This window comes from Rattus norvegicus, chromosome 10 (assembly GCF_021556685.1).
Source record: "Rattus norvegicus strain SHRSP/BbbUtx chromosome 10, alternate assembly SHRSP_T2T, whole genome shotgun sequence".
Classification (NCBI taxonomy): domain Eukaryota; kingdom Metazoa; phylum Chordata; class Mammalia; order Rodentia; family Muridae; genus Rattus; species Rattus norvegicus.
This window is the reverse complement of record NC_141543.1, coordinates 95,597,002-95,616,846: the sequence shown is the minus strand read 5'-3', so window position 1 is coordinate 95,616,846 and position 19,845 is coordinate 95,597,002. Positions and strand designations below refer to the sequence as shown.

At 37.5% G+C, this 19,845-nt stretch overlaps 1 protein-coding gene across 10 annotated transcripts in view; it reads left to right on the top strand.

Moving 5' to 3' along the window:
* The window catches only part of Kansl1 (KAT8 regulatory NSL complex subunit 1), a 130,791-nt gene that overhangs the window by 44,311 nt on the left and 66,635 nt on the right, over positions 1–19,845 (top strand).

Genomic DNA, 19,845 nt, shown 5'->3' with positions numbered 1-19,845 from the left:
TAATGTGTAACTTGACATTTTGTTGTTTCTGGGATGTAGGGACAAGTGTTGATTTAGTTAAATTGATTGAAATTTGTAGTGCTTTCTGTTGAACTTTCAGCATACCTGTCTGTCATTTTAATATGAAATTTCCTTTCTGTTGGAAAACAACTCTTAACAGCATAGAGAAGACATCCACAACTATGAAGAGTTTAACAGTTTCTCCCTCTAAACAAACAGTCATTTCTAGTGGGTAACAGCAGGTTGTCTTACAATTTCATTTTAATTCTGACACGTTTATAGGTAGCAGTGCCAGCCCCCACATTCGGGAGACTTCAAGATTGCCCTCCAGTACCACTTCAGATGCCAGTTAGAAACTCGAGATTGTTTTATATGTGCTTCTCATTACTTGGCTATAAATTAATATTCCCATAGCTTGGTTTTCATATTTGGTTTGCCTGCCTTAATGTTTAGCAGTTTTTGTTATAAATGATATAGATATTTCAGAGAAAACAGATGAATACATTTATGTGGGTGAGATATGAGGAAGAGACACTCTGCTTTCTAGGAACTTTAATGTGTCCAACCATCCAGACATCTTCTAAACTCTGTCTTTTTTATGCTTATTAGGAACTTAGGTTATATAGGTTTGAAATCATATTACCTCAGTTGCATTAGTAATAATCTTTATTTCCTTTCATCTCTGTTTTGGGTTTAAGACTGAAAAAATCCAATGGTTTAAACCCACCTTAGTCTCTTTAATGACTAACATTCATCTTGAAATTATCTCTGAAGCCATCAGTTCAACTACCTACCATTGAAAACGAAGTTTGGTGCCAGACGACAGGCAAAGAGCAATATGTATTTCATAGTATCATATTCTAAGGACTGATTAGAAATGCTTCAGAATATTTTAAACATTGCCCTTTTATTGAATACACTTTTTACTCCCCCCCCCCACTTTTTACTTCTTGATGCTTTCCTTTAAACTGTGCGTATGCCCAAGTATATATTTTTAAAAGTCTGATTCATCATTTTTTTTTATTTTGTTTTAGATTTTTTTCCCCCTTTTTTAGTTTTAAAACTATCATTAAAAGTATATATTTGTGCCTGGTGCCTGTGGGGGTCAGAAGAGGGTATGGGGCCTCCTGGAATTGGTGTTGCAGACGAGTTATAGTTGCTGCCCGTCTGCTGGGAGACAAATCCTGGCTCTTGTACTTACTTTATGATACCAGTCTTTTTCTTTTTTTCGGAGCTGGGGACTGAACCCAGGACCTTGCGCTTGCTAGGCAAGTGCTCTAACACTGAGCTAAATCCCCAACCCCAATACCAGTCTTAATATGGAGTTTAGGCCTGCCTTTAACTCAGAATTATCCTGCCTCAGTCTTCTGAGGATTACAGTTGTGTGTGTACCACTATGTCAACCTTTTCTTTTCTTTGTGGAATTCAGCAAATTACGTATTTTGGATAAAGTTTTACTGTTTTCTAAATCTGTTAGTTTTGTAAAATAATACATAATCTCAGGATGACACACTGCTCTTGCTCTTACTCTTCTTTTTTGGGGGGGTGTGGGCTGGGGGGATAATGAGGTTTTCTTGTGTAGCCCTGGAGGTTCTGGAACTCTGTAGACCAAGCTGGCCTTAAACTTCCTACCTCTGCCTCCCAGCTGGGCTTACTTTTGCTGTTTATCTGTTGGGTTTGTGAGAATAGGGACAAACATTTGGGAAAATGGGCTTGATATTGGAAAGTAGATCTACCCTTTTTGCTAGAGATGTATAGTCTGGCTTACTAGACAATGCTAAATTATAGAGATACTTAAAAACAGTTTTTCTTGGGGCTGGAGAGATGACCGTGCCCTTAAGGGCTGGCTGCTCTTCAGAGGTCTGAGTTCAATTTCCTGCAACCACATGGTGGTTCACAACCATCTGTAATGGGATCTGATGCCCTCTTCTGGCATGCAAGTGTATGTGCAGATACAGCATTCATATACACTAAATAAATAAAAATTTAAAAGACCAACTTGTCCTTGATGCTAATAAAAAGCTGATTCATTTTTATTGGAGAGTTTGATTGTTCAGACAGCTGTGCTTTTAGTCAGTGAATTACCTGCTATTTTAAGTTTAGTTTGTTTACATTATCCACGTGGATAATACTATGTATCTGACAGGAAACTTTGAAGAAAGACCAAGTAAGTTATAAAAGATATAAACATGGTAAATGATGTGAACTTTGTTTATTTAATAAAATGGCATTCTGCCAGATACAGTGGTATAAATTTCAGGGCCAGCCTCGTCTACAGAGTAAGTTCCAGGCCAGCCAGTCAGAGCTACATAGACTCTGTTATGTTTCCAAAATTTAAAAGCAGGCATCTGAATCTATATGCTTAATGTGTTGAGGTTGTAATGTACTGAAAACAGTTATTTGGCACAGTGATGGAAATAGGGCTCTTTTGCTTTTACCCTGAGTGTTGATATACCAGGAGATAGCTACCACTCCTTACACGATTCTGGAAACAAACACAGGGCTACCTGTACGAGAGACAAGCACACAATGCCAGTTGAGTAATCCTTTCAAAGATCATTCTTGGATTCATGCTGTTTTTCTGTTCTTGTTTTATGTGTTAGTTTTGGGCTTAGTTTATGCTGCCTTGTATTTTATTTGCTCGTAAAGCCTATTTTAAATCAGTTACCTGCAATAAACTTGATGTTGTACACCTCAGTGACAGTAAAACACTTTTTTGAATTTTGGATGCTCTTGATTATAAAGGAACTTCCTCTGTAATAGAGTGGATTTCTAAAGTTTTGTAGACTTTGCTTTTTTGTTGTTGTTGTTTTTAGGGTGCTGAAATGCTGTATATTATATTTCCTTCTTTAAATTAAAGATGCAGGGATGCTGCTGCCAAGAGTGGCAGTCCGACTGTTTTGTTACTTTCCTATTCTTACATTTCCACAGCAACAGGGTAGGAAGAAAATTCAGCCAGGGGTAGTAATTGTCATCTGATAAATTCTCTGTTTGGTAGAGGTGCTAATGGTGAATATGAGCAAAAAAACATTGTACAAATTCTCAAAGCACTGAACAACAACACACACGTATGCTGGCTATGGGACTAAATGTGACTACTCAGAAGAATAGTCCATTGAAGTTACTGACTTTCTTGGTTATTTGGGTTACTCAACATCTTAAATTTAATGCCTTTTCCTTTTCTATGATCTATGTGATCCCCTTTTTATTTCTGAATAGGTAGCAGGTATGCTGCTTGTGGGATTCTGAAGGAACTTAGGTAAAGGGAATTTCTTTTTTTTCCCGGAGCTGGGGACCGAACCCAGGGCCTTGTGCTTGCTAGGCAAGCGCTCTACTGCTGAGCTAAATCCCCAACCCCGTAAAGGGAATTTCTTAATTGCTGCAGATGTAGCTGATACCTGCTTCTGCATCTTTTGACTGGTTTTCATTCTCTAAATGTAGAAAGTACTTTTACTGAGTTAGGGCCGTCATACACTTTTTCTGAATGCAAATGTGTGGAACTCCACAGGTGAATAAATTAAGCCTTACTTGAAGGAATTCTTATGAGTAGAGACTAAAATACCATGAGACAAAGCGAAACTTAGTGTCTAGTACATAACAATGTAAGTTAAGTACTGGGTGATAGAAATAATATAGGAAGAGATTTTTAGCAGGAAGGTGGAATTGGAAAAAAAATGGATATTAGAACCACAAATAATTCAGATTTTGATAGGCAGATCTTTGGAGAAAGTTGGGATTTTGGTCTATCGAGGTTAATCAATACAGGCAGATGGCAGGCACAGTGCACATTGGAAAGACAGTTGAAAGTATAGGACTGGTGGCTAGAGAACATTTTGGAGACCAAGCAGAATAGGTCGAGGTGATAAATAGACTGTAAGAGGAGGGGAGATAAATCCTAGGTAGTGTTCTATCACTCAGCCACACCTCTGCCCCAGGCTCCAAGATCTTTTTAGATAGTAGTTTATATTTCCTTGTTTAGTCTTCCATGTGCTTAGAGCTGATGTATGTTTTACAGGCATGTGCTTGCTGCTTATGAAAATATATTCCTCCAGCATTTGGTACTCATGATCTTTTTCAGCTGGGTGTGATGGCAAAGGCCTTTCTTTAATCCTAGTACTTAGAAATCAGAGGCAGGTGGATTTCTGAGTCCAACACCAGCTTACTCTACATAGTGATTTCCAGGACAGCCTGGACTATGTGGAAATAGTGTTTTTCAACTTTGCTGATGCCACAGCCCTTTAACATAGTTTCTCATGTTCTGGTGACCCCCCCAACCATAAAATTATTTTTGTTGCTGCTTCATAACTGTAAATTTATTACTGTTATAAATCTTAGTGTAAATATCTGTGTTTTCCAATGGTCTTGGGTGTCTCCTGTGAAAGGGTCGTTCAAACCCCAAAGGTGTTGCATCCCACAGGTTGAGAAACCACTGACAGAGACCCTGTCTCAAAAAGGAAAGTTTCTTCTTACTATCTAGTTAGTTACAAGCATTTGAAAGGTATGAAGGTACATTGAAGAAGATCCTGGTTGGTCTTCAGTGCCAGTTATATTTATGATGAGCATCTGATGTTTTATTTTTGTTGACTTAATTTTTTTTCAAGCATCAGAAAAACAGATGAAATAGAGATTATTTTCTTAGCATTTGTCAAATTATTCCTAAAGAGAGTAGCATAGAGGAAGAAACTCTTGGCCACTGTTAAGAATTTAGCTTTCTAGGCTTGAGTATCTTAGCACTTAAAATTACAACCTTTTTTTTTTTTTATTACTGCTAACTTCTTTTGTGATTATTGGACTGGAAAAGGCTGTCTTTATTGTTAGACAGAAATTGCCCTCTGCTGTGTGTGCTGAGGGGCCAGGTTAACTCTCAACACTTAAATCAAGATCTTAAGTAGGAAGTCAGTCTGAGCCTAAGGGAGTGAGTGGCAGAGCTGGAGTAAGCCTTGTTTTGTTTTGTTTTTTTATGAGGCAGCAAGCCTGGTGCTCAGTGTGTGTGTTTATAGTAACTATTTTGTGTGGGTGTGTGTTCACCTGCAGAATTGAAATTTCTGAGTAGTGGGGTACAGTGAGAATATTGTTACCAGATGAACGTCCTTTTCACCGGTGAAGTTGCTTGTTGGAATGATAAGATTTTGGGGGAAAATCTCTAGTGAAACTATCATTTATCTTTCCCTTCTCAACAAAAAGCAAAATAATAAAAGTTTTCTTTTGGTTTTATATTTATCTATTAATAAGTACATATTTTAATACTTTAAAATTGTATGTGTGTGGGTTTGTGAATATGAATACAATGCCTGCAGAGAAAAAAAAGAGACTTGGATCTCCAGGACCTGGAGTTACAGGCAGTTATTAGCAGCCTGATGTGGTTTCTAGAGACCGAACTTGTAACAGCAGTGACCACTACTTTTTAACTGCAGAGCTATCTCTCTTCCGCTCCCCCTACCTTTTGTTGTTTTTATTTTTGCAACAGGGTTTTTCCATGTAGTTCTCTAAGTCGCTGGCCTCAAAATTCAGTTTCTGTCTCTGCTAATATCAGAGGTATGAGTTACCAACACCAGATCCACCCTCATTTTAAACAAAGTTTTTCCTCTCCCAGAAAGTTTTTTTTTTAAAGTTTTCATATCTAAGGCCTTTAGTTTGATTCCCTAGTACCAAAATAAATAAAGTGAAAAACTGTGACATTGTAAAATTGATATATGTAGAACAAATAGGGTATATAAAGCCGTCTGATCCAGCCTTACCAACACATACATGCATTGCTTTTAGATGTATGCATAGTTGACTCCTTTATTGACTCATTTGCCTTTTATAAATTTTTAGCCTGGGGGTGAAAAAGCTTGGTGTCCTTCTCCCAGTCCAGGGTTGATACAGCTGTCCAGTCAGTCTTTAAACTGACAACTCTCCCAGGAGATGTTCTTTCCTTCCCAAGAAGTATTCTTTCAGCACATCCTGTACACAATGGACTTTGCAAGATCCTTATTCAGAAAGCCGGGAGGACAGGCCTATGTAAGATAAAAACAGAATGAAACTTAAGATTCATCTGTTTCTGCCTGTGTGCATATGAAATTCATATGCAAATACATTCAGGCATTCAAGGAAGTAATTTGACTTGTAAGGGTAAGTAGAAAGGCTAATTTTGTATTTGTAGAAATTTGTTTAGTATAGTCAGCGATTGTTCTCCATGTAAAAAGAATACTTCAGACTTTGTTGAGATGATAACCTGTCAGAAAGTGCATTGTATTCTAGAGTTGAGAGACACAATGTGACTTAGAAAATTTTAAGGCAAGTGTGCAGTCCCAATGATGAAGTGTGTATTTTTTTCTCTTGTTGGATATTTCCTTGTGTGTGTGTATTTGCATTTTGTTTTGATTTTTAGAGTATCGCTGTAGCTGGAATGGGAACTAAAGGTGTGTGCCACCTTACCTGGCCCTATAGTTTTTATGTACTTTTTTATTTATATGAATGTGTGTTTTCCCTGGACATATATCTGTACCACACATATGGAGGTCAGAAGAGGGTGGCTGGTGTTACTGATGTCTGTGAGCTGCCTTGTAGGTGCTGGGAATTGAATTTGAGTTCTGGAATAGCAACACATACTCCTAACCACTGAGCTTTCTCTGTAGTTTTACATTTTATTAAGTATGAGGGCTTACTTCCATAAATGTCTAAAGCAGTCTTAGATTATATAATTTTCTGTGGTTTGCTCTAAATACATAATGTTAGAGTATTAGTGAATCAAATGTCTCTTATTCATTTTTTGAGATGGTATCATAAACTCGAGTTGGTCTGAAATTTACTTTGTAGATCAGGCTGCTTCAGAATCCCAAAAATCTGCCTACTTCTTCCTTCAAGTGCTTGGATTAAATGGGTGTGCTATCCTTACAGCCAGCTCTGTTTTTTCTTTCTTAAAAAATATTTTTAGTCAGTATCTTAGATATAGGACATGTTAGCCTTCAAGTGATTATGTGGCTAAGGATGATCTTGAACTCCTCCTAATCTTTTGCCTCAACTCCCCCTCTTATGATTATACCACCACGTCTGCAAATATCTCTTAAGTTCACTCATGGAAAATGACTGATGAATTTATGGAAGAGTAAGGCATGGGCCTGCTTTTATATTACCTTGCAGGATGGCTTTTAAAATGCTACATAAGTTCAAGTCCAATCCCTTCAGTAGTAGGTAAGTCCTTCAACAAGGTTTAGAGGGGTTATCATAATTATCTTAATGGGTAATCTAAATGTGTCATCCTAAAGTTAGTCACAATGTCCCTTAGGCCATTCCAGAAGAGTAGTTCGGCATTTTCTAAGCAAAAGGCTAAATAATTTTAATAACTTTCAATGGACTCAATTACTTGGAGACTGGCTTTTCAGCAGCAGTTAATCCATAGTAACTTTGCTTTCAATGGGCAAGGAAACACTTTGGGAAGTAAGGAATGATGAAAACATGCAATAATGGAAAGTTTGGTTCTTGTCTTTTTGACTTTTATTAGTTTTTATCACCTCCAACATAGTATTAGGAAAGGAAGCATTGGATAGACATTGTGTGCTGGGCACTAGGTACATGTTAAGGGCTTTTTATATGGTGTGTTGTTGCTGTTTTGTTTTTTGAGATGCTACATGGAGCCCTGGCTCTCCTAGAACTCTGTAGACCATCCTAGGATTAATTGTGTGCCGCTCTGTCCTGTAAGAATTTACATAGTATGGACAATATTTTCTATGTGTATGTGGTATTAAATATGTATGGTTTTACCTAAGTACATTTTATTATAGAAACTAATAAAGTCTCTAAATTAAAATAGCAAAAAAGATTTGTTTGCCAAAGATAAAAACTTCAAGAAAGTAGAAAATGAGGTTGGAAGGTAGGCTAGAGTGATGTTATTTTTGATTATCAGGCTAGCATATTTGAGTTTTATCCCGAGTGGTAAGGAGCCAGGTAAGTGTTAAATGATGTAGGTGTTCATAATGGACTCATTTATTACTGTTGTAAGTTGGATAAGTTGGTGGCTCTCTGATAGTGCGGCACCAAAAGTAGTATAAGGTGGCAGAGAGGCTAATGTGGTAACTTTGCTACGGATAAAGGTTTTACATTGGAGTGGTGGAGGTGGGATGGAAGAGATGTGTGAGATTGATATCCTAGAGAATTTTAGAGTTGAGATTGGGAGCAAAAATAAAATTGTCATTTATAGATAAGAAAATTAAGAGACACATCAGGTGGCTTCCCTGTTAAAGATATTAGCATTAAGAGTCGGTTATCATTCCTTGATTAAACATACTTATTATCATGACTGAACTTTGGTTCTTAGAAAACTGACAGAATACTGATGGAAATAGGGAAGGTGGTGGCAAAGAGGGAAAGCTAAAGATGAATTATCCAGAAGGAAGGGCTTTTTTGTTGAAGAATGGTGACTTTGACTTGGTTTACCTTCTATCTTTAGGTTTTTAGGCTTTTTGTCTTAAGACTTTGAAGCAAGATTTTAATTTAAATTTCCTCGTCCTCCATGAATAACCAGTTAGCCATATAGAATATATTGAGTAGGTTGCTCTGTCTGGTTAGAAATTCCACTTTCAGTCAGTTGGTGGTGGTGTATGACTTTGATCCCAGTTTTTAGGAGGCAGAGGCAGGTAGATCTGAGTTTGAGGCTGGACTGTTCTACATAGTGTTCTATATAGCTCCAGGACAGCCAGGGTGGTTACACAAAGAAACCCTGTCTCAAAACAAAAACAAAACAAAAAAAGCAAAGCAAAACTCTCTCCAAAGACAAAAGTAATTTCTTGGGAAACTCTGTTAGAATGGGTGATAGAGAGCTCTGTGTGTGTCTGGTACCCTTGGTATTTTAATTTGATAGACTATCATTGCTTAGAATTAAATGTTACCTTCACATTTGAAATAATTTAGGAATAATATTTAGTGTTCATCTTTTCAGATAATTCTGGCACTGTAAATTCTATTAATCAAACATGGGCATGTGTTTATATTGCTCAGCATTTCTTTTTTTGCATTCATAATGCTGAACACAGAAGTTTTTGTTTTGTTGTCAAAATAGGGATTCAGAGTCCTGCCGGGCAGTGGTGGCACTCAGAGACACGGGCAGGCAGATCTCTGACTTCCAGGCCAGTCTGGTCTTCAGAGCAAGTTCCAAGACAGCCAAGGATACATACAGAAACCCTGTCTGGAAAAATGACAACAACCCCCACACCAACCATCCCGCCTCCCAACCCCCACACCAAAAAAAGAATTCATAGTCTTGGTCAATTTTACAAAAGGAGGAAGAAACAAATTCAACAATAGAGGAAGGATCAGGATTTAAATCTGGATTTTTTTTTTTTTTTATTAAAACTTGCTCTCCTTGAGTAATAGGATTAATGTTAATTTAAATTTTACTTTATTTACATTTATTCATTTATTTTGTGTGGGTGCTCGTGAATGCCGTGATGCATATGGGTAGGTAGAAGAGAGTTGAAAGGAGTTTCTTTTATGATTTATGTGCAGTGGTGTTTTGCCTACATGTATGTGACAGTGTCAGATCTCCTGGAATTGGAGTTACAGACAGTTGTGAGCTGCCATGTGGGTGCTGGGTTTTGAACCAGGTCCTCTGGAGGAGCAGCCAGTGTTCTTACCATCTTTCCACCACTAACCCCCTTTTAAATTTTTTATCTTTTTATAGTATTTTGCTTGCAGGAACGTGTGGCTATCGTGTGTATAATGCCTAGAGAGACCAGAAGAAAGCTACAGATTTAAAACTGGAATTACAGATGTTTAAGACATTGCTTTGTTTGGGTGCTGGGAATTGAACCCAGGTCCTCTTATAGAGCAACCAGTGCTCTTAAGACTGCATCTCCCCATCTCTCTCTCCCACTCCCAAGTTACTTTGGGTAGCCCTGGATGTCCTGGAACTCACTCAGAAAAGGTTGGCCTCAAACTCAGAGATTTACCTGCTTCTGCCTCCTGGGTGCTTGAATTAAAGCATGTGCTGCCACTGCCTGACAGTTGAGACTAATTTTTTAAGCCATAATTTGTCAAAACAGTGTCATGCTGTTAAAGTATTTTAATTTTAGAAACTTGTTTTTGAAAAAAACAAAACAAAACACTTTGTTGTTGGGTATAAAGTATTTTGGGAAATATAAATGACTTGGATTCTTTCCATAACCTAAAGAAAACTAAGACATTTGCATAGGTCTCTGAAGTAATGAATTACAAAGCAGTCATTGTCACAAACGAGAATTAATATGCTGTGAGGGATTTTTGGAAAAGCAGAAGCTGGGGCATCGGTGTAATAGAGTTCTAGATCGAGAGTTGAGGAAGCAAGAGGTGGCAGTAGAAGGAAGAAACAGCCTCTTCACAAAAATGGCAAGAGGGTGCTGTTGGCTCACAGCTAGGCCAGTGCAGTAGAGTGGAAGAAAAGAGATAACCATGGCAGGTTAAGACCCGTGTGAAGGAAGCCCCTGAGTAAATGGATTGGGGAGGGACGGGGGTGTTGGTGTTTAGCTTTCCTTGTGAGTAAAAGGACTTTTGATCAAAAATATTTAGTTGAGGTGATAAGATGGCTTTGTGGGTAAAGGCACTTCTTGCCAAACCCGATGACTTGCTTGATTCAATCCTTGGGACCAACATTGTGGTAGGAGAGATATGCACTATAGCACATGTTCCCAACATGGAATAAATAGTATAATTAAAAAATTTAAAGGTCATGGTTTGTCAGAATTTAGAAGGTTGGTATTGGTTTAGTTAACAAAATTAGTTCTGCAGTGTAAATGTAGCCACCCAAGGCTAGTTTTTATTTGTTTTGGTAAATAGATCTATATTGGAACACAGTCATGCAGTATTTTTTCCATTTATTTATTGTTGGGTGTTTTAGACAGATGATTAGGTATATTAGGTACTTTTCTCTTTGTGTTTTTTAAAAAAAACTGACAAGCAATTTAAGGGAAGAAGAGTTCCTTTCGGTTTGTAGTTTGAGGGAACAGTCTGTAATGGGTAGGAAGTCCTGGCAGCAGGGGATTGAGGTAGTCAGCCGCATTGTAGCCACGTTCAGGCAGCAGAGGAGCAGTGGATGTTTATACTCGTCTCTTCTGTCTTTGTTTGCTTTTTCTTTGTCTTCCCACCTCACTTAACCTAACCAAGATCATTTTTCCAAGATGTGCCGTCTCTCCTAGGTGATTTCCATATCCTGTCAAATTGACAACATTAACTTATGTTAGGTGGCGGTTATAGATGTATTTTAATTCTAGTCCGTGAAATGTGACAAAACTCACTTGTCCTGGTGAAACTAGAGAGATGACTTAAGTGGTTAAGAGCCTTTTGTTGCTCTTGCCAAGGATCTGGGTTAAATTCTCCTTACCCACATAGTGACTCACAACCATCTGTAACTCCAGTGCCTTTTTAAAATCTTCTTGGGCACCAGACAAACATGGCACATACACATTTATACATTCAGATAAAGCACCCATACACATAAGAATTTTTTTTTTTTTTTTTTTTTGGGTTCTTTTTTTCGGAGCTGGGGACCGAACCCAGGGCCTTGCGCTTCCTAGGCAAGCGCTCTACCACTGAGCTAAATCCCCAACCCCAAGAATTTTTTAAAGGATATTGATTTATGCCCTTCTCTCAGTGCCTTTTTAGAATTCTGTGTGGTTTTTATTTATTTTGAGACAGTTGGGAAGAGGCAGAATGATGTAACACATTTCTTAGTTCATTGGATATTTTAATAAAATCATAAAATACTGTAAAATTCTTGCGGAAGAGATTTTTCTACTTGGCATTGTTCAATGGAGAGAAAAGGACTCTGGGTAACATTTTGTGTGCATTTAGTCACTTTATGACTTAGATTAAGCTATGCCACATTTTAATTTTTATTTATTTATTTGCTTTATTTATTTATTTACTTTATTTTTAGACAGGATCTCTCCTCAGCCTTGGCTATCCTGGAACTCACTGTGTAGAAGGTTGCCCTGGAACTGACAAGAGATCCACTTGCCTATGCCTCTCAAGGGCTGTGATTAAAGCACCACTCCTGCCAGTGCCACACCTGATAATTGAAAATGTCTTCCCTGTTCAAAGTACACATGATATGGTGGTTTGACAGCTTACTTTGTTTTCTATGGTGTTCATAGAGGATCGAATGATTTTGAAAACTAAAAGCTGTTCAAATATGCTGTGGAGAAAGTGTCAGAATCCTGTGGTTAATGATGCATTTATCCTCATGCTTTTTACAGCCAAATCTCACAATAATGAGTGCTTTCTGAGAGGTTTTGTGAAGCACATCAGATACTGATATCTCTTTAAGTTTGTAGAATAGAGAACAAAGGAATAAATGAAAAGGAAAATTAATGTGAATGTTATATCTGTTGCTTATTTGACTTAGAGTTTACATTTTCTTAGACACATTTTAGATGGAGGTGGAGAGATTTTTGTTTTGAATTGTCCTATTTTTCTTTATAGGGGTTCACTGTAGTAGTTACAATGACTCTGAATTCAGAGTTCTGCTTTGGCCCCTTCACTGCTGAGATTACAGATGTGTGCTACCTGGAAAGTCTTGTTTGATATCTAGTTCACAACAGAAAGGGTTCTAAAGCTAGTTTACCTTGATCCTGTATACTTTTTTAAATTCTTGATAAGATCTCTCCTGGCTGGCCTGGAACTTTCTGTAGACCAGTCTGGCCTTGATCCTCTCTCCAGAGCTTTCCCTCTAGACTTTCTTTTTTAAATTAAAAAATGTATAAAATTACTGTATAGATGAAAATAAAAGCTGAATAGCTGCTCATTAACTCCTAAGACAAGGGCAACGTTTTAACAAGGCACAAAAACATTCTTTAGGATGTGCCGTTTAGCTCTTTTCAAAGTTCTTTAAAGAAACTGTTTATGTATGTGTGTATACATCTACATGTTACGCACATTGGAGGCTAGAGGTTGATGATGATGTCTTTTTCCATTGTTTCTCTTCCTTATTTCACTGAGGTTGGAGCATGGTGATTAGGTAGGAAGTTTGGCTAACAAGACCCACAGGCCTCCAGTCTCCTCCCTCATGTTACAGGCGTAAGCTCTGCTGTGCCTAGCTTTTTGCATGTACTGGGGATTCTGAGATTGTTATACTTCCTTGGAAAGTGCTTTACTGACTGAGCCATCTTCCCAGAGCCCCTTTTCAAACTCTAGACAAAAAATTGAGGAATTTACTAGCATTTGCAGATACTGCATTAACAAATTGGTTGTGATAGAATAGAAGGTTGAAATGCTGGAGAGACAGTGCTTAAGAGCACTTTCTATATTGCAGAAGACCTGGGTTCAGTTCCCAGCACCCACGTGGTGGGTCACAACTATCAGTAACTCTAGTTTCAGGGAACCCAACACCCTCTTCTGACTTCTCAGCTACCAGGTGTGAATTTGTGGGCCCTAATCCTCCATCAAGAACTACTGACGGAGGGGTTGGGGATTTAGCTCAGTGATAGAGCGCTTGCCTAGGAAGCGCAAGGCCCTGGGTTGGGTCCCCAGCTCTGGAGAAAAAAGAACCAAAAAAATAAAAATAAAAAAGAACTATTGACGGTGCTGGAGAAGGGGGCAGTCATTATCTTCAGTGGTGTGCCCACTAGTGATCTAATCAACATCTCTTTCCAGATCTACCTCCACACCTAAATGTGATTGTTCGTTATGTCAAGACCTCTATTGGGATTAAACATATGCGCTTCACTTTGTATACATTTACAGTTGGTGATGTAAAGGGAGTTTTAGTTCAGAAAACAAGAAAAAAACACTTTTTTACTTTAAGATAGTTTTACACTTGAAGTTAAGTCTTCTAAAGAAAACCATTGTTACTTTAATAGCTGTGTGCACCTTCTAGTTTTATAAAGATGAAGTAGTAGTTAATGATCTTGAAGTACTGTGAATTTTTAGGAATTCTTAATATTGAGCTCGGACTTAAACTTGTCAACAGGTGCCATTTCCTTATATGCTACCTGATGTTCGGAGATGAGCCCATCTCAACTGTATCCCAGCCCTGCTCTGAAAAGATTAACTTTTTTTGTGGTCTATCTGGCCAGGTTACTATTTTACGGTATACTTGTACGTCAGAAGGTGCTGAGTCATTGTTAGTTAAGAAAATAGCTGTGTTGCTAGTGAGTAGAGATGTTGATTCACGTTAGTAAGACTGTGTTGTTAGTGACCTAGGAGTGGGTGTTGCTGCGTCTTTTATTTTCCTTCTGTTCTTCTTTCTGCTCCCAGAGCCACCCATATTATACACAGTAGGCATACACCATCCCCGGGTTACAGAATTAAAAATTTTGAGCAATTATGCATTCTAAACTTTGCTTCTAGGTACTAATCTCTATAGTATTAAAGCAGATGTTTTTTTTTTTTTTTAAACAAAAAACATAGATAAAACCTAATTTGAACTTTTTACTCTTAAGTCATCATCAAAGTCCCATAATAATGTGGCTGGAGAGCTGACTCAGGTTAAGAGTGAAAATAACAACAGTCATTTCAAATTTTAGTCTGTATCACAGTTATTCTCCTAAGTGGTCCTCAAAACAGCCTCAGAACTCAGCCAGTGTCACTCAGAAGCTTTATTTTATGTATATGAATGCTTTCCCTGCTTGTATGTCTGCGTACCACATGGATTCAGTGTTTGAGAAAGTCAGAAGAGGTCATAGGAAGAACTCTAGAACTAGAGTTTACACCCAGTTGTGAACTGCCTTATGGATATTTGGAACAGAATCGAGCATCCAGTGCTCTTTAGGGTTGAGGTGCTGACAAACATGTTTTAATAACTAAGCCCTCTAGACTAATTTGGTGCAAGACCAAGTTTGGAAAACTCATCTTTTTAAGGCAAAACGAGGGGATACCATTTATATCTTTTGTGTTATTTAAAACTCTTAAATTCGGAAGGAAGAATATTGTAGGTTTCACTGTTACTGTAAAGGCTTAGGCTCATTCTTCATCTCTTCTGCAGCTGAGGTAATAAGCTTTCATTGTCTAAACAAATTAGAATGGTCCCAATGAAAAAATGTGTGGCTTGCCACTTAAATCACCCTTTCTTGTTCTTAATGCATACTCTGCCTCTCTTAATTTTTGGAGGTTTGATTGTTTTTACCTCTTTGTGTATGGGTGTTTTGTCTGATTATATGTGTACCACATACATGTAGTGTCCACAGAGACTGGAAAAATCATGGGGCCCTCTGGAGCCACCACATGGTCCTGGGACTGGATCAGTTCTTGTGGAAGAGCAGCAGATGTAGTACTCATAACCAAACTGAGCCATGAACAGCCCCAACAACAAAATTTTCATTCCCACACTGGTTCAGATCCTATCAGAGAAATAATTTACACTTTGATGCTTAATATTTCTGGTGTTTGGGCAGTTGAAATATTTAAAAAGGATTATGTAGTTGGGTGTTAAGATGTATATGCACTATACTAGACTGTATTCCACCTATTTAGTTTTTTTCTTTTAGATAAATTATAAGTGAAAAAACCCTTCACGTTTGTAAAGACAGCCTTATTGAAATGAATTCACATATAGTTCACTACCGTCTGTTTTGTTTGAAAAAGTATAGCCAGGGTTGTAAGTTGCCAAATACTGACTTTTAAAAAGACAAAACTATTTGTTCAGTCATTTGTTCACTGGGGTGTGTGTGTGTGTGTGTGTGTGTATCCTTTCATGTAATCTGTGGTCCTGTCCAACCCGCCCCCAGCTCTCCCTCCTGTGAGTCCCAGTGTTAGAATTCAGATTGTCAGATTTGGTGACAAGCACCTTTACTTGCTGAGTTATCTTTCTGACTCCCAGTTCTCTCTCTCTCTCCCTCCCTCTGATAGACTAAAACTCAGGATTCTTTTGCCTCTTTATTCCCTTGGGTGCTGGAGTTATAGGTGGGACCACCACATCAGGCTGATTATTATTTTTTAAAATTGATGTGTGGCTATAATTCATGTTTTATATAACCTTTCAAAAATATATAATAGGGGCCAGCGAGGTGGCTCAATGGGTAAAGACGTTCCTTAAGCTTAATGGCCTGAATGTGATCCCCAGAATCTACATGGAGATCCAGTTTCTGCAAACAAATTGTCCTTTGATCTCAACACACACCCCCACTTCCATCCCCTCTGCTTTACCAAATAAATGTTTAACACTCACACGGTTTATTTTTATTTACAAAGTTGTATAACTCTTACGACTTTCTAGTTCTAGAAGATTTTCACTATTTGTAAATAAACATTATATTCCAATAAGCAAAACATTGTTTCTCTATTTCCCTTGGGCCGTGATTGATTTTCTGTCTGAATAGATTTGCTTCTAGACATTTCACACAAATGGAATCATGATACCATCCTTTGGTGCCCAGTTATTTTCATTTGGCATGGTTCTTTTAACAGTTATGAATATTATTGCCGGTATTAGTACTTAATGATTTGCTACTTTTTTGTTGTTTGAGACAGGGTCTCATTATATGGCCTTGGCTGGTCTGCCTTAATCATAGACCTCCACCTACTCCTGCCTCCCAAATGCTGGGATTAAAAGTACGTGCTAACTCATCCTGCTATTTACTACATTTTGATCCAAGAGTATCCAGTCTGGTTCTGCCTGCCACATTTTGTTTATTCACCTTTGATATGCTTTGGCTTATTTCCACCTTTAACTAGACTAACAATTTTGCTATGAAAATTCATGTACAGGTTTTTTTAGTGTGAACATGTTTCAGTTTACACTTATACCTAGGAGTATAATTAATTATGAGTCAGAGGAACTTGTGTTAAACTTTTAAAAGCTGTTTTCTGAAACTCTTCTATCACTTTCTATTCTGAAATGCAGATTCCAGTCTCTGCACACCCTTTACACTGCTTACTTGCTGTCTGCAATGCTAGTGGCTATGAAGAGGCTGGTACAGAGTAGGACGTTTAGACCAAGACAGAATAGCGTAACCACACTTTTAAAACCCCATGCTCATTGCTCAGCAGTACTGTACTTTAATTGATCTGTTTTTTTCTTGTCCTTTTTGCCTTTTGTGTCATAGTAGAAGAAATTTTTGCCTAACCTAAGGACATGAGAAATCTGTGCTTTATACTTTCTTCCAAGAAGTTTGGGGTTTTATTTTTCACGTATATAGGCCTATGACTCATGTTGAGTTTGTTATGTGTGTATTAAAGATACTTGCTTCTTTTGCAAGTGTTTCAGAGTAGGAATGTTCATCTAACTCTTGAGGCATAGATTTTACAATTGAGGGTGGTTGTATGAGTTTTCTATTTCAAGGAAACCCTTATCAACAGAATTGCCTATTTCCTAGGGCTACTTCAAAATGAAGGAGAAATTCTGATTATTATTATTTTCTTAATGTTACTCTCTTAAAATGTATTGCAGACTCTTTATGTGTATCTTGCTGAGTCATTTAAGTTACTATGGGAGATTTTTACCTGAATACTTTTTAAAAATTGAGTTCATTTTTATTGTGTTTTAGACAGTGTTTTCTAAGAATCATTTCCATTGGAGAGTTAATTCGCAAAGTCAAAAGAGTGATGTATACAGGACAAGGAAAAGGAATAAAGTTCATAATGCTATTATTATTAGTATTATGATTTTAAATTTTAAGTGGTAGAGGGTGTGTGCATAAGAGGAAGTCAGAAGACAACTTTGTGGAGTTAGATCTCTTATCCCTTTGGGGATGAAGTTCATGTTACCAGTTTGTATGCTAGGCTTTTACTCACTGAGCCCTCTCAGCAGCCCAGGATTTGCGTTTCCATTGTATATGTTAAATGTACACATTTTTTAGGTGGGAAAGTATGTGCTAAATACATGAATTAGAAAGGTCACATAGAGGGGTTGGGGATTTGGCTCAGTGGTAGAGCGCTTGCCTAGCAACCGCAAGGCCCTGGGTTCGGTCCCCAGCTCCGAAAAAAAAAAGAAAAAAAAGAAAAGAAAGAAAGGTCACATAGTTTATTAATTTGCTGAAAACAAAAAAATAGGACTAGGTTTGTATTGCTTCAAAGCTAGATTTCTCTGGGTCTCTCTTATACTCAGCAGTAAACAGTAAACAATTCATTGAGTGGTTGGGACACGCACTTGTAGAAATGTGAGTGGCACAGGTGAAAATGATAGAAAAATTAATATTGTAAACTATAAAATGAGTAACTTTGACTTAAGAGAATTAGGAATTTGTAATTTAATAAGAACAAGTATTTGGTTTGGTATCTATGGCATGTAAAGCATATTAAGCATTTATACATTTCTAACTTGTGAGTGCATTTGAAACTTATTTCCAAAAATCTGGCAAAAGCCATATTGACGTGAATAAGAGCAGGGCAGTTGTCACTTGGTATCCATAGAGAATTGGGGTCCAGGACACCACCATCCTAAATATCCAAAACCCAACGATGCGCAAATCTGTCTTTTCATGGATGACATAAGCTTAATGTGTGTTTAGTACGTATATCTCTCCTGTAGTTTAACTAAAAAGTCATGTTTATATAATACCCAATGCAGCATAGGTAGTGAGTCATGTTGTGTGCAAGCAGTTCCTGCCTGCCTTAGACAGTAATGACTGACGAAGAACCCTCTATGTTCAGTGCAGTCACGATTCCTTTTTCCCTGGACATTTTATTTTTGTCTTAAAAAAACTTTCAGGACAGTTTTATTAAGGGTTTAAGATAAGACAAGTGAGGTGAGGTAAAATTTGCAGCAGTCACCAGGAAAATAGTTGGGGAAAGCCCTGCCTTTTAGTCATGGTACAGACATAGCTTATTAAGAATGAAAAAGGGCTACTAAGAGTGCAGGCGGGCTAGTGAACTGTGTGTAGAAAGACTCCTTCCTCCAGAACCATTCCCGAATATTTTGTAAATCTTATGTTAAATATGCTAAATCTTTAGATGCAGAAGCCATGAAATAAAAAGCGGGTCATATATGTATATGGTGACTTGACTTTATTAAGACCAGTGTTTTCATTTACTAATGTGTAGCTATTGTCCTTTGTTATTTCTGTCTTGTGTTTTAAGACTACTGTATAAAGCACTACTTCACATTGCTTTGCTTTTCTTATTAATGGATTGACACTGGTCTCATTGAAAATGCAAAACTTTGATGAGTGAATAAGTTTAATTTTAAAAAAGCTCAAGGCTTACTCTAATTACAGTTATAATACTTGTCAGTGATTTTTCTTTTTCTTTTTTTCCAGATTGATTATTTTTTGTAGTATTTGTTGTTGTTTTGTTTTGGGTGGTGTTTTTAGCTTTCTTTTTTTTTTTTTTTTTTTTTTTTTTTTTTTTGGAGCTGGGGACCGAACCCAGGGCTTTGCGCTTGCTAGGCAAGCACTCTACCACTGAGCTAAATCCCCAACCCCTGTGTTTTTAGCTTTCTAACATGGTCTCTCTGTGTAGCCTTGACTGATCAGGAACTGACTCTGTAGATCAGGCTGGCCTTTAACTCACAGAGATCTGCCTCTTGAATGCTGGTATTGAAAACCTTAAGTCAGTCAAGTGAAATTTAAGTTTAATAAATTTTTATCAGAGAATTCCTAATTAGAGCTAAAATTTGTGTATCCTTCATGTCTGTTACTTTTGTCTGCTAATGTAAGTTGTGTCTGTGTTGTGATCTTCTGATGTAAGACCTTGCTCAAAAAAATGATGAGGGATATTATATCATCTTTGTATCAGATTTAGTGATTTAAAGTACCTTGGACATTTGTCACATATCTACATAACCGGTTGTGTGTTGTTGATTTATGGATCTGAAAGTAAATGTTTATTTGCATATAAGGGAACAATATGTCCATTCGTTGCTGATTTATGTTGTAAATTACAGTCTGAAGCCAGGTCAGGTTTTATAACTGATTGTTCCCTCATTAAAGGACAGCAGCAGAAACCTGGAGAGTGATT